The following is a 12,641-nucleotide window of genomic DNA, read 5'->3' on the forward strand; positions in this document are numbered from 1 at the left end:
AATATTCTCTCTCTTTTTCTATGAGTTTGACCAGTTCTGTCTTTTGTTGCTTCCTTTCAAAACATTTCTCTCTTTTTTTTTTTTTTCCCAAAAGAACGAACTAAAATTGAATACTCAAAATATTATTCGCTGTGATTGATTCTTTTTGAGGCCAAGCGAGACCTAATGGCTATTTTCGCGAGTTGCAGATGGAAAGGTCCAGGATGCGAAATGAACTCTCCATACTTTTAGCTATGTGGGCGTGTTACGATCAATTCGATTATTCGGTTAAAAAAGCCCGAAACAGCTCTTTTGGCAGTGGGCACTGCTGGCTGTCTGCCATCTTTTCTGGTCAGGAGCTCAGAATTATAAATTACTATACCTGAACGTTAGGAACTTCTGACTTGACCTTTGCGAATAAGGTAATGTTCAAGTTGAAAATTTTAATTTCAGTGTTTCTCATCTTTTAACTATCCTTGTCTTAAGGCTTTAATATTTTACACTGAGCTAGATATTGGTCTTCGTACTGAGCTTAGATTGGTAATATTTTTATAAAGGCAGGCACCGTTTTTATTGTTATCGACTGAAAAACTTTTGTTAAATATTATTGTAAAATATTCTATTATTTATTCAAATGAAATGTTTTATGTGAATCAAGAAAAAAGAAAATGCATTTCTAAAATTATTGATTTATAAAAATGTAATCCTCATTAAGATGAAAACATTGAATTTATACATACGTTCACCATTCGTGAAACAAGTAATACCTGTATCATTTAGCTGTGATATCCATGTTGAAATGTCGCATATAACATGTTATTTTAAATACTTATTGCGCTTATTTACTAATTTCATGTTATCTAAAAATCACACTACGTGAAACGAATTTCAATTTTTCAAATATTTGTTTATGTATTAAAAAATTAGCAGATTTTGTTTTCTTTGATAACAACACACGAGAATGATGCTATATCACAGTTGAATGTTTACTCTCAGGAAAAGAGGCACAGATAAACATATTAAAATCAGGTTCATGGAATAGAAAGTGTTTTACGTGAAACGGTAAGAAAATATAAGCTTAAAACGTGTATAAAAGTAACTCATTTCATTACATTGTTAAAAATGAACTTATTCAGAAGTGGAATATAAAATATCTTAGTGTAAAAACACGTTAGCGTATTGTTAGTGTATTAAAAACAAGTTAGTGTGTTGCTCTTTAAAATATATATATATATATATTTTTTAAATCCTTGTCGGAGGTCATTGACTGAGATTTCAGAATGCGACCTTTGCTTATCCAGTAAGTTCAACTGCTTGTCATTATGTCTTTCTTTGTTTCATGACACTGTTTACTGTAAGGTTTTAAAGATACATAAAATATTAAAAATAGTAATATCAGAAAGCATTCTGTCTATTTTAGTCACCCATAATTTAAAAAAAATAAGTAAATAAAATAATGATAATAAACTTCATGATGCCAAGAAACCCACTTCACGTAAAAATGTATTCTCATGAGAGCTGGTATGAGTATTAAAGCTTTAGTTAAAATAAGGTACAGAACAACGTTTTGAGCTTCTTAGGTTATCTTTAGGTAAACCTATTTAGTCTCTATTTAGGCTCCAACTCTTAAGTTTATTGTCCATAATGTTCAATTCTGCATTCCTAAATTAATTATTCCATCACTTATATAAACAGGACACAGACAAATAAACATTATTACTCCCTACTATTTTGAAACATTTGGAAAACATGTCTCAGACTAATGAAAATGCGATTTATTTACGAGATAATTTTGTTTTTATTTGATCTTGTTGTGGTTGCACTTCAAAACACAGGGAGACATTCTAAATAGTAAGGCCACAAGCTTACCCATTTCGAAGCAACTAAAGTTATTGGTAAAACGCACTGCTTAAAGTGGTAGTCGATAAGCTATTCGAAAATATATGCAGTAATGATAGTAGTAACTGAGATAATATTCATAAAATTGATAATGTAATCTATGTGGATCAACGAGCATAATCTAAAAAGTCACACGTAGTTGATAACGTATTCTATCAATATGAACGAGCATGATACAACCAGGCACAAATAGATTGATAATATCATTTATCTGAATCAACAAGCATAATCTAAACAGTCACACTTATTTAATAAAGTAATCTACCTACATTATTCACAAGCAGGGTTTAAACACGCACAGTTTAATAATGCAATTATCTGGGTCAACAAGCATAGTGTATTCACAGATACTTTAATAACGCAATATACTAAATCAATAAGCAAGGTCTGAACTTAAGTAGTTTGATAATGTAATCTATCTGGATCAACAAACATGTTATAAAAACACATAGTTTGATAACTAATCTATCTATCTGGATCAGTAAGCCTGGTGTAAACACACATAGTTTAATAACATAATCTATCTAGATTGTCAAGCATGATCTAAGTTTATATGATTTGATAATTTAACCTAGTCGGTTTCTCAACCATCACTTACAAATATATATGTATAGATAAAAGAATATATATATATACATATATCCATTAATAAGCATTGTCTACACATATATAATTTGTAACGTAATGTATACCTAAGTCAACAAACATGATCTTCAATATACATTATTTTGTAAAGTAATCTATTTAGGTCAATAACACAGGCCTGCGATAGATCTATAGTAATTCCTGTACGCTAAATCCGAAAGTGATATAAATTTTTCTCCTTCACCTACAGATTTTTCACAAAACGTCATAATGCAATACGTAAAAGAAATACTACAACACGTAGTTTTGAGCCTAAAATCGTAAATTTCACAAAAAAGTCAGAATGAATGAGGATGTATAGTCGTTTAACATCAATGTTCTTCCTTTTTCTTCAGTTTGTTTGTAGATGTTTTAACAAACAATAGTACTAAGTGTTCATTATGTTAAATGAAATATTAATTTGATCTACGGAGGAGTTTTTGTTTTTTCCGATTTATAAAAAAACTCCTTACGTGATAGGAAAAAATAATATTATTCTCGAAATCTGCGTAGCTGAATTGTGGAAAAAACCGTTATTAAAACCAAAATAACTTCTCTGAACATGAACTACGCAGGCCTGAATAATCATAGTCTACTCATACGTGGTTTAATAGCGTAGCTTACTTGAATCAATAAACATAGTTTTGAGGCATGATTTTATCACGTAACCTACCCAGATCAATAATCGTACTCTACTGATATATGAGTTTATCACGTAATTTACCCAGATCAATAATCATAATATACTTATACCTGGTTTTATCACGTAACCTACCCGGATGAATAATCGCAGTCCACTCGTTCATGGTTTCATTGTTTATATTATCATGAAATCATAATCCACTCATACATGGTTTTATAACGTAATATACCTGGTTCAGTAATCATAGTCTACACATTCACAGTTTTATCACATAATATACTTGAGTAAATAATTATAGCTTATTGATACAAAGCAGCTCATACAGTGGTTCCAAGTAGGGTGTTGTTTTTTTTAAGTACAAACTTTTAACTCGTATATTCGCCATTTATTGACTGATTCGAGATTTAATTACAGTTTTGGGCTCAGGAGGTCAGACCCTTTTGACTGATATATTGATCACGCCTTAGGTCTCATAGATTAATTTATTTTCATTTTGCCTAAGAGAATTTCAAGTGCCGAGGCTATTGAAGATTTTTTCTTATTTTTTGCTGTTTTCTGCTTAGGCCAATAATAATTTCCGCTCATACTACTATTGACAAAGTAGTTTATCTAGATCATAAAACATAACCGATAGATACATATTTTGTTAACTTACCTAGATCGTGAAACATTGGTCTACAGATACATATTTTGATAAGGTAAATTATCTAGTTCATGGAACATGACCCAGGTAACGTAATGCATCTAGATCGATAAGAATGTTCTTCAGGAACATTCATAGTTTGATAACATATTCTATATGAAATGAGAAATACCATTTACAGTATTTGTATGTAAAGTTTGAAACTTCCCGCCTTTCTTTTCGCTCTGTAACAGACTGTAAGAAATGGAACTATATTTTTAATTTGTAGGATTTAGCTGAATGACACCAATAAAAATAATTAGGAAAAAAATCATATTATATCAACTTCCTGCACAGACATGAATTCATTCTTAAGAAACTATTCAAAATTTGGTTGAATTATTGTTAAAAATAACTCACCATCTAAATTTACTATTATCACAGACAGATAACTGAGAAATCTACACAATAATTGCTATAAATAAATCATAGTCTATTCGTGTGAACGGTAAAAATAACTTCTAACTTGTTTGAATTATTCAGTCCTTTAGGGAAACTGTCACAATATAACTTATAGACTTTTTTTGCGTAAAACACAGTTTAATATTGTTATGACAATGATATTTTTTTAAGTAATTCGGTTAACAGGGAAAATACTTTCAGCATTGTATTTGTTTTTGAATGTTATGAAAGAAACATGTTGAAAGTTTTCATACATATTTCATGGAGTAATTTGATGATAAGTTATAAAAAATAACTGTGCAAATTACTCAGAATAGCCAGTCTCACTACTTTGGTACATGTGTTTAGTGGTCAGTATGATAAAGTATGTGAAAAGAAACTCTATAGGGCAGTATTTTTCACTCCAATACTTCTAGAAGTTTCTATGAAAGGTGAATTTAAAAAGTTAGGAGCGAGAGAATGAGAGATAAAACTGTTTTCTAAAATAACATATTGCACATTAACCATATAATATTATTAGTAGTGCGTTTGGTGAAAATATTTTCTATGCGTCACATCTAGTGAAAAAAAAAGAACAACTATCTTTTTACACTGTGACATGTATTAAAGGACGTGTATATTTTCACACTGAGATTTATCTACTGAAACAGCTTTATATTTTCACACTTGCCATATCTATCACAACAGATACATATTTTCACACTATACTATACTTATAGAAATAGCTGTATGCTGTATTCAATTTATCTGAATATAATTATTCTTTGTCTCGGTTCATTTTAATTGTTACTGACACAGCCATGTTTCTCTCTATTATTCCTTAAGCGTCCTTGAGTACAGACGTGAGAAATGTTATAATAAACTACATTTTGAAAGCTCACATGACCAAATCCATAGAACAGGAATAAATTTTATTATTGTAATATTTGGGACACTAAGACAAATTTTAATATTTCTTCACGTTTTTGTTTCGTTGCAATATTTTGGGCAGAATTAATTGTACAAAACACTACACAAAGTGTATAATAAAATCCAATTTTCACCACGGTCTGTTTGTTCCATATTCACACTGAAAGTGTGAGTAGATAAAAAAACAAATAAACGAGATATTTATTTAAACAGAAAGGAAAGAAATGATATGTAACATTACAAATCTATTAGCGTGGTGACAGTTAAATCAAAAATAAAGATAACGGACAAAGAAAACATTTAATCTCTTATTACGTTTTGACCCCGAGTATAAGCAGGTAAACAAATTATCCAGTTAGAACGAACTCATAGCAGAGTGGATTTTAGAAGGTATATTAATTTTCATGGATCAGTCCACTGCAGAAAGGTTTTGTTGAACGTTTCAGTTTAATTAAACTGGGACCAACGTTAAAGATGTAAATAATAAAATAATAAAACTCCCAGCATTGCCAGTTGGTTAAGGACGCTTGACTCGCAATTTGAGGGTTGTGGGTTCGAATCCCAGTCACACCAAAAATGCTCGCTCTTTTCGCCGTGGAGGCGTTATATGCGACGATCAATCTCATTATTCCTTCGTAAAAGAATAGCCCAAGATTTGGCGGAGGGTGGTGAGAACTAACTGCCTTTCTTCTAGTCTTACATTGCTAAATTAGGAACGGTTAACGCAGATAGCTCTTTTGTATGTTTGCGCAAAATCTACAAACAAACAGTAATAAAAATACGACTTTTCAGTCATACAATATTTTTCAGTTAAATTACCTTTTGGTTTTTCTGCTTTTTCAAAACTTTCATATGTTAAAATCTTTTTTATTTATTTATATACCACAAGTATTTTATCAAATAGTAAGTTAATTCGTTAAAACAAAAGAATAGTACGGAGAAATCCCAACTACAATTTTTGAATTTGAAATAAGATCAAATAATTAAAAAAAGTTGTTATTAATTAGTGCGATAAAAAACAACAACAACGTGATAAAATCGTCTCAAGTTATGTTTTCCATTTGTAATAGTGAAGTCTATGAGTATCGAACACAGTGACTAGAGAAAGGCATGTTATTTTTCTCTTCACCTTGGCGTGCCAGCTGAAATGTGTAGCTAATCTAGTCTGGCTCTGGGTACAAGAATAGCGTGTAACTTCTATTACAACGTATGTCTGGCAACACTTACGCTGCATGCCGCCGTCTCCCCTCTGTCCCTCCCAACTTATCCAAGGCTGTCTAGGGTATTACAAAGGCTATCGAACCCGAGGGCCGTCTAGCTAGGAGTTCTGTTTTTATTTTAAAAGTATGCTTATTTCTTTGAGAACTATATCACAGAAAAATAATATACACTTGTGTCTGACATCTGAAAGACTACAATGGAATGTTGGAAAGAACCAATACGTTATTTTTTTGAAATAAGCAACAGCGCACTTATTGTGGTATTATAATTATCATGGCCTACCTGAATGGTATTGACGACTGCGTCTTCATGGTGACTTCATCGAATGCAACTAAATAACTGTCCCTCATGTCATGGTGGCAAGTGACAGACAACACACATGTGAGTGGCATGCCTCAATATTACATAGAAGCAGCTGGAAACTTAACGCTGATTGGCAAACTCCCCTATAGGGCCGGAAACTCTTAAGCCCCACCAAAAGCTGCCATTCTTAAAGCCATACATTTTTTTTTCAAACTATAATAGTAAACATACTGTGAAACTACAGTACCAACTATATATTTTATCTACAGAAAGCCTTAGAAATTCTCTAGTTTCTCTTCATTCCCAAATACATGCGAAAAATAACCTTCAAGGCATATCATATTAGGTGTAGCTACGATCACGAATTCATGGTCGTCTGCTAGCCTTCAACGTCACTTGTGACGACATCAAAATGGCGCGTTCGAGGGCGTTTTCCAGTCAGACACGGCTCAAGCGAAACATTACCAGCAAATGTCAGGGCCTCCTTCGCGGCCTGACCTCAACCGTATCGCAAAGTCTTCCATTTTCTGCCGCATCATCAAGTTAGCTTGATCCAGTTTTCTGCCGATAGCAACTTTTCACTTTTGCTAAAGTGTATAAAATGTGCGTTTTTTTTAAACAAAAGTTTTTAAAGAAACTTAAAAATTATGATAAAAACAACAAAACATGTATACACTTCTGAAGACAGAACAGACATTTGCTCGGTAATTAATAAATACATTGATTAAAAGTTTGATTATTTCTAATTATAAATAATGGCGCTATAATAAAATATGGAAATAACTATTTCATTTTAAACTTTTGAAACGTTTTTTATACAGTGAAAAAACTTCTTGGTATGCAGTAAAATGTTTTGTTAGTTAACCGTTGTAGAATACTATACATCAATAACATAATTCTCTTCCTTCTCTTAACTTATTTTAACTTCAAATTTATTGGTTAGTTTGTGTTTTCTCATAGCGAAGCCACATAGGGCTATCTGCTGAATCCACCGAGAGGAATCAAACCCCTGATTTTAGTGTTGTAAATCCGTAGACTTACCGCTGTTCATTGGTTAAATATTTCTTCTAGTGTTTATACGTGAATTAGCGTACGCACTTTATAAGGCTATTGTTACAATAATTAAGTTGTGAATTACTTAATTTTTTTAAAATAGTATTTATTAGTAATGTCTTCCACAGTCAGAAATAGAGTTTGGTAAATTATTTAACATCAATAATTAATGTATATTGATCTGCCGCCAGGAAACAAAAATAAATGAAATTCTATCACAGATATTCTAATGATCTAAAAATATAACATTCGATGTTCGTTAAGTACTAAAATTATAACCAATCGCTGTATAAACTGTTTCAGCTACTTTCGGGCTCAATCTGCGGGCACCACCTAAAATTGCTCATTACTTCCACTACAATTCAAAACCTCCTTAACAGACCTGATAAAGAGAACTATCACATTCATACAACAAGATAGTTTCCTTTATAAAGGTCAGCCAGAACGTGCTGGAAACGTGTAGGTGTTTGGTACAGACAATCAATGGAAGAACTGATCGAGTTATACTAGAGCTCTTAGCAGTCTGGAAAGTTGACGACTTAGAAAAAGCTTTTATTAACAACGTAAGTTGAAGGTCTTTCTATAAATGATGCAGTATAAAATATAACTGATGTCTTCTCTGGTTTCTCTCTTTACAAAAGAAATACTTAGTAAAATACATATTACTTCTACAGGAGTTCTATACCGCCATTAAAATAAATGCTTCGTTCATACAGTTCCTTGCAAAAGTATTCATTCCCTACCAGTAATGTCACACTTTGATGAAATATAAATAATGTAAACAATCTTTGTAATTAAATGTTTTTATTCAAAACTCTAATGATCAAACGTAAGACTGTTATATTTGTAGGAGGTTCAATGTCAACAAAACTACAAAGAAAATATATAAACTGAAATTTGCTTTTTCTATAAGTATTCAGCCCCCCTAAATCACTACTTGATAGAAGCACCTTTGGCAACAATCACTGCTGTGCGTAATTTTGGATAGATCTCCACCAGCTTCGCACAATGGGATGGTGTAGTATTTGTTTATCCTTCCTAGCAAAATTTCATTAGTTCTGACAAGACTGATGAAAATATTAATATTAATATTTATTAATATTAAAGTCTCGCCGTAAATGTTTCATTGGATTCAAGTCACGAATTTAATTGGGCCACTCCAGAACATTCATTTTCTTCTTTTGAAACCACTTCAGTGTGGCTTTGGTCTCGTTCTTTGGGTCACTGTTTTGCTGAAATGTGTATTTTCGTACCAGTTTTAGATTCTTGGCTGACTTGAGGAGTTTTCTGTAGGATTTTTCTGTACTTTGCACCATCCATCGTTCTCTCAATCCTGAAATGCTTCTCAGTCCGTTATAAAGATCAGCATTCTCATAACACATTGCTGCGGGATGATTTAGACTGGGTGATAAGCTGTGTTGAGCTTGCGCCAGATGTAACACTTTGTATTTAAACGAAAAAGTGCAATGTTTGTCATGTCTGATTAAAACACCTTTTACCACATTTCTGCAGTATCATTTATATGACTTGTCGCAAACTCCATACGATATTTACTATGAATTTTTTCCCTAATGGTTTCTCTCTTACCACTCGCCTATACAGACCAACTTTGTATAGGGACTATGGTATTGTAGATGTACAAACATTGAATCCTATCGCAGACATGGGACTTTGCAAATCTTTCAAAGCCACTGTTTACTTCACAGTGATATCCTTTGCTGCTAATTGTCTGCTTAATTTGAAAGGGTGGCCTGATGTAGGTGATGACTGGATGGTATGAAGCACATTCCATTTCATAATAATGGACTTTAGGGATAATAAGTGACTTTAAAATTTCCTTGTAACCTTCTTCTTATCTGTACTTATCTAACACTTGATACCTGACTTGTTTGGAAAGTTCATTGGTCTTCATGGTTAGTTTGTTGTATCACTATGTGAGTTATGACTTGAACAGATGCAGTTACTCTGAAATAAAGTGAAACCTTTTTGATTAGACACAGACAGAAACCATAACACTAGTTTTATGACCATCGAAACAAATCTTTTGAATTGATTTATGGTTTCCCTAGCAAAGCAGTTGAATACTTATGCAATTGAAAATATTATAGTTTTCTTTGGTAAAGTAACTTACTTACATAATATCAACGCTTTTTTAGCCTTTTCAGTTCGGTGTAGATTGTGTAAGTTCTAAATATAAAGTCCAATTTAAAAGGTTCATGATTGTGGGAACCTTTCAGCTTGATGATAAATACTTTTGCAAGTTACTCTACTAACATGAACAAAGAACGCTTGGTTCAGTTCTTATCAAATCTAAACAGAACCAAATTTCATAAGAATTCATAAAACCTTAAATATACAAAATAATTAATGATGTTTATTCATGTTGGAACCAGGTTCATTATATAGTTTTAAGCCATTAAAATTAAGTCTATCAGTTTTAGTTTAATTCAATTTTATATGATTATTCATTAAAAATATATGAAACAAGAATTATTTTTATTACCGAGTGTTACTTTTATAACTAAAAGTTTCTTTAGAATTACAAGGAATCTTCTGATTTCGATGTTATCGTTAATTTAACGAAAGGCCCGGCATGGCCAAGCGTGTTAAGGCGTGCGACTCGTAATCTGAGGGTTGCGGGTTCGCATTCCGGTCGCGCCAAACATGCTCGCCCTTTCAGCCGTGGGGGCGTTATAATGTGACGGTTAATCCCACTATTTGTTGGTAAAAGAGTAGCCCACGAGTTGGCGGTGGGTGGTGATGACTAGCTGCCTTCCCTCTAGTCTTACACTGCTAAATTAGGGACGGCTAGCACAGATAGCCCTCGAGTAGCTTTGTGCGAAATTCCAAAACAAAACAAAAATTTAACGAACTAATTAATATGCGAAAACAATTGGTGTTTTTTTTTTCTGTTAAACGCAAAACTACACAATGGGTATATCTGTGCTACACCATCACGGGTATCGAAACAGTCTCTAGCGTTTTAAGTCTTCAGAATTACTGCTCAGCCACTGGACAGGGAGGATAACATTTGAAAAAAACATTTTTATAATATTACCCAGCACTTTATGACTTAACTTTCAGTTTTAACCTTACTTTTTGCGTACTGTTTAATGCTGATGTTGTTTTTTACGTGTATGAAGTAAGTATTGTGTAAATAGCAGGTTGTAATAAAAAATAGTGTAGGATCAGCTAAACATGTGCTAGTTATTATTCTGGTCTGTATGGCTTGTTTTGAACATTTGTTTGTTAAAACACAAATACACCTGTTTTCTATGAAAGGGTGTGTTTTTGGTATAATATTTTTATGAAATAGATCAATGCTTTATTTCGACAATTTCTATGGACCTTGTTTAAAGTCATGCGTTGTCACGTGCCAGAAGTTATAGGGCGTCAAACTCTTCGACTGTTCAGAAATGACATGTAGTAAACGAACATTGCTGGAACACTGAGGTACCTCCAGGGTACTGTATCTAGAATTCTGAAAAGTCATCGAACTATAGAAAACATTGTTGCAAAAAAGTCTACTGGTAGAGGTCGAAAATCTACCGCACGAGATTACCATGTTTTGGTCAAGTTAACACATCAAAATCGAAAGAAGTATTGCAACACCTTATGACAGGAATGGCATGAACACATTCATTTAAGGATATCCAGAATAATAATGAATGAATATAAAACTGATTAAAGAAGGTTATTTTGCAAGAAGGGGTATTTATCAGAATTTATCACCGTTACCGGATTACTTGGACAATACAGCAGCCAACTTACTACTTACTGTTAGAACATTAGCTACATGTCATCTGAAAAGATAAATTCTGTTTACTGCTTGTTAAAGGTAATGATATGATTCATATTTGTCGGTTGCCTGAAGAATAGATAAGGGAAGAATGTATTTCCTACAGGAGGTGGTGCAGTACATATTTGGGGTACTATATCACGGTGAAAAACTACTCTTCATACCCTTCACAAAAATGTTAATGATGCCTTCTACAGGCATCACATAGAGATAATATTTCTTCCATACGCAAAGGTAAGGTTTGACAATAGCTTTATGTTCTAGAATGACAATGCCACTGTCCACAGCGCGTGTATTGTCCAAGATTAACTCGACCATGAGGACGTTGCAAGATTGCACATGATCAGCAAGGTCTCCAGATTGCATTCATACTGAGAACTGTTTGGCAGAACAGTGCTGGAAAATTGCTAACAGTACCCTAAATCAGTTACCGCAGCGGAGTTGTAGCGCTTTCTAGTGACAAGCTAGGATGAAATCACGATGCATTACATCGACAACCTCAATGACAGCATGTCACATTACCTTGCGAAAATTACTAGAGTATCTAAAGGATGAACCAAGTACTGAATGTTCAATATAAGCTGAAATAAGGTAATAAATGCTATTTATAATAATCTAATGTTATAATTTATCACTATATATATTTCGGTTAAGCTTTGTTGTAGTAGGTGAAATGCTAAATCACATCCTTCTACAGGTGGTAAAACAAACTTTTGCTGCTCTAATAATTTACTCATGATGTTTATATAACCTGTTTCATTATATAAGTTATATGTGTAGACGTTTAATATAATATGCCGTTCGCAGTTTGACAGTACTAAGTCCATTTGCATTCCATCTTAGTAACAATAATATTTTAAACAAAGTTTTGTTTTGGTTTGTTTCGAATTTCGCGCAAAGTTACTCTAGAGCTATCTGCACTAGCCGTCCCCAATTTTGCAGTGTAAGACTAGAGGAAGGGCAGCTAGTCATCAACCGCCCACCGCCAACTCTTGGGCTACTCTTTTACCAACGAACAGTGGTATTGACCGTCACATTATAGCGCCCGCACGACTGAAAGGGCGAGCATGTCCCTAACTATCTTCATGGTTGACAGTATGAGATAACATTAGTTGGTTTGTTTTGAA

The 12,641-nt window shown here is 33.0% G+C and overlaps 2 long non-coding RNA genes across 11 annotated transcripts in view; one reads left to right on the top strand and one right to left on the bottom strand.

Annotated features, from left to right (window-relative positions):
- The window catches only part of LOC143225788 (uncharacterized), a 95,430-nt gene extending 88,190 nt beyond the window's left edge, over positions 1 to 7,240 (bottom strand). For all 7 annotated transcript variants that reach the window (XR_013014073.1, XR_013014083.1, XR_013014075.1 and 4 more), the window contains exon 1: positions 6,642 to 7,240. This is a non-coding gene — a long non-coding RNA (uncharacterized LOC143225788). The remainder of the gene's footprint in view (positions 1 to 6,641) is intronic.
- The window catches only part of LOC143225790 (uncharacterized), an 85,262-nt gene that overhangs the window by 15,106 nt on the left and 57,515 nt on the right, over positions 1 to 12,641 (top strand). For all 4 annotated transcript variants that reach the window (XR_013014086.1, XR_013014087.1, XR_013014089.1 and 1 more), the window contains exon 2: positions 8,019 to 8,278. This is a non-coding gene — a long non-coding RNA (uncharacterized LOC143225790). The remainder of the gene's footprint in view (positions 1 to 8,018; positions 8,279 to 12,641) is intronic.

The sequence above is a fragment of the Tachypleus tridentatus genome, chromosome 9 (assembly GCF_004210375.1).
Source record: "Tachypleus tridentatus isolate NWPU-2018 chromosome 9, ASM421037v1, whole genome shotgun sequence".
In the NCBI taxonomy this organism is placed as follows: domain Eukaryota; kingdom Metazoa; phylum Arthropoda; class Merostomata; order Xiphosura; family Limulidae; genus Tachypleus; species Tachypleus tridentatus.